At 47.2% G+C, this 3,335-nt stretch overlaps 1 pseudogene; it reads left to right on the forward strand.

Moving 5' to 3' along the window:
• The first annotated feature begins 1,262 nt into the window (after positions 1-1,262).
• On the forward strand, positions 1,263-1,380 carry LOC124616961 (annotated as a pseudogene).
• Positions 1,381-3,335: the final 1,955 nt, after the last annotated feature.

Genomic DNA, 3,335 nt, shown 5'->3' on the forward strand with positions numbered 1-3,335 from the left:
CGTCCCCCAGGGCTCCGTCCTCTGCCCTGCCCAAGCCACCTCCACCTGTCCACCTTCTCCAGTATGCTGATGACACTGCCTTCCTGGCTCTCTAGCCTACCCTTCAATGGTCCCAATGCACCCTCCAAACCCACCTTGACCAGTTCATCACTCGGTGTAACCAGTGGTTCCTTTGTCTCAACCCCTCTAAATCCCAGGCAATCATAGGCTACATCATCCCCTCCTTCCATCTCTGTGACATCTACCTCACCCTTTATGGTCGTCCCATCCAGCTCACCCTCACCCTCAACCGTCACCTCACCTGGACCCCTCACCTCCTGACCATCCAGCAGAAAGTCCTTTCCCACCTCCACCCCCTGAAACTCCTGCCTGGCCAGACATGGGGATTACATCCTTCCACCACTCTATATACCTACAAATGCCTCATCCGTCCTACCCTCTCTTATGCCAATGTTGCCTGGATCTCTGCACCCACCCGCTTTTACAAGGCCCTCAAATACTATGTGCTCGGCCTTGCCTTCCGTATCTGCCTTCCTTCCCCCACACGGCTCCTGTACGACCTCATTCCCTTCCCCCACCTCCTCCTTTTCCTCCAACATCTCTGCATTATTAACACTGTTCTGAGGCTTGTTCCTCCCACCCCTTGGTTTCCTCCTTCCTCTCCACCCCCCACCTGTTGATGCACCTCTATCGCTGTATCCCTCCCTCTGTCCACCTCCACACCCTCCATCTCCTTCATCAGGGCAATTTCCAACACCTCCCCCTCCCGGATGTTGAACTTCACTGTGACATCTACCCTTCCTTCCAGCTGTAACCTGACCTTGTCCCCCCCTCCCCAGGGCCCCCTTTTTCCTCTCCTTCTCCCAGAGCAGATTTTCCTCCTTCCCTCCCTGAGTCCCTGTACCCCTTCCTCAGCTGTTTTTCTCAGCCGTCCCTTCCCTCCCCGGCCCTCCTTCAGTGCGCCACCCACCTCATCCCCCTTTCTCTCCCCTCCTCCTCGCCTTCTTTCCCCCTATTCCCTTTTCCCTTGTCCACCCCTTGGCAGATACTCCCAGGTTTTTATACGTTGTCAGTGTGATGCGTTAGTGTTGTGTTTCGGTGCCGTTATACAGTGTCCTCTAGTGACATGGTTTTAATTGTGTGCTCGACCTGTTTTTCGTCCATGACTATTCCATGCTACGCCGTCCATCACATGGCTATTTTGATCGTTCTACGACTTTTATGCTCTGGCCGTAATTTGCCTGGTGCTTTTTAATCTAGTGGGCAACGGCCTTGCCGCAGTGGATACACCGGTTCCCGTCAGATCACCGAAATTAAGCACTGTTGGGCGTGGCCGGCACTTGGATGGGTCACCATCCGGGCCGCCATGTGCTGTTGCCATTTTTCGGGTGCACTCAGCCTCGTGATGCTAATTGAGGAGCTACTCGACCGAATAGTAGCGGCTCCGGTCAAAGAAAACCATCGTAACGACTGGGAGAGCGGTGTGCTGTCCACACGCCCCTCCTATCCGCATCCTCAGCTGTGGATGACACGGTGGTCGGATGGTCCCGATGGGCCACTTGTGGCCTGATGACGGAGTGCATTTTTAATGTAGTGTGTGTTTTTTGTGTAACATACTTCTTTTAGATTTTTATCTCCGATTTACAGTCACGGCTTTGTATGCTTTCTTTTCTTCTGTTCCGCCTTTTTTGTTTCTATATTCCGCCATGTTTTCTTCTTTGTATTGTTTTAAATGTCTTCCTGTCTATTTACGTCTCTTGGCTGAAGAGCAGTGCTTATGCTGCTGCCAGCCCGCCCCTGATGGGGAATGGAAATTACAATAAACAGGGAGACATACTAATGTGTGAGCTTACATTACGTTGACATGACTTAAGGCCCTAATATGTAAGTAACATGGCTTCATAATTGGGAATCTGTAAAATAATTTTTTAAACATTCTGTATTTTTCAGCAGTACTTGATAATGGCCTAAGGCCGAAATTTCAATAGTGTTATAAAAACTTATAACAATCACTGATGTAAAGATGATGTCCTTCAAGCATTAATAGAGTCACAAGAAATAGTAAATGACAGATACAAATCCTGCGAGTAACTGACAGGGATCAAATACCAATACTTTCCAATCCATAGAGTGGTATTTTCTAGCATAGTTGTTGCATGATGGAGCTGTGTGCAGTGCTGTGACTGCAGGGGGTGGGGTTGGAGTGGGGAGAGGGGGTTGGCGGCTATTTGTAGTCCAATAAATGTGCTGAGGCACGTCAGTGCCACGGGTCTACCGTGATTTGACTGCAGTGTGCTTGCAGTGATTGCCATACTGTGAAAAGCTGTATCAAGCTCTTATATACAAGGAATGACTAGAGTTTTGTGTGCCTATCAGTTCAGTGTAGTATTACTCTGTTAATTTTACTTTAGCATATGAACATAACCACTGTTGGGTGGCTTTAGTCATCATCATCATCATCATCATCATCATTATCATTAGCAGCAGCAGCACGTTTGTGCCTAGAAGACTGTACCATTGAATTTGTTGGCTGCCCTAGATATAACACAAAAATAGTTTTGGTGAAGTTCACCCAGTTCTAGCAGTTTGTTGGTGTGCAGATTGGAGTGATTGCAGTGACCTAGTATTCTGTTCTGTTATTGTTCTTGACGTTACTGCAGCATATTGTAAGTTCAGATGGTAAACGTTACTGTTCTGCGCTTGTCAATGTGTTTGCCAGCAGATTTAGCAGAATGATAGTCACGACACTGGTATGTGATTACGATAAGTTTTTTGAATGGTGGATGGTGCTGAAGTATCCAATCGAATAAATGCCGTCTGCCTGTGTCTCATGCAGTAGAAGAGAGGACGTAAGTGGTAGCGTCTATTACTCCAAGCTATCATACACATATGATCCAGGCGTTGAAAATACGTCTCCTACATGGGAATGTTAATGGGGTTGCATTGTAGAAGACTAATATAGGAGGTCTGGGCATCTTACTTGTTAGGCGTGGACACCTACAGGAGAGGCAGCTGGAAGACTTAGATATCTTGGACACATTAACAAGCCATTACATCAATAGTAGCAGCATTCTCCAAATATGTGTGTGTGGAACTCCTGGTTTCCTAGTTGTTGTTGTGGTTTAGGATCTGTAACAGAAATGGGTATGGTGGTGGTTTTGGTTGTGTAGTAGGCATGTAAATGGTGCAGAAATCTTAAACTGCCCTTCGACTATGTTCTTAGTATGTGTTGGAACTTCTGGTTGGTGTTTATTTCAGTTCCAAGATGTCCCTGTAAATGGGGTGAACACATTTTTATGTGGAAATTGCATTGGTTTTGATATATTTGTCGTAGA

Source organism: Schistocerca americana, chromosome 5 (genome assembly GCF_021461395.2).
Source record: "Schistocerca americana isolate TAMUIC-IGC-003095 chromosome 5, iqSchAmer2.1, whole genome shotgun sequence".
In the NCBI taxonomy this organism is placed as follows: Eukaryota; Metazoa; Arthropoda; class Insecta; order Orthoptera; family Acrididae; genus Schistocerca; species Schistocerca americana.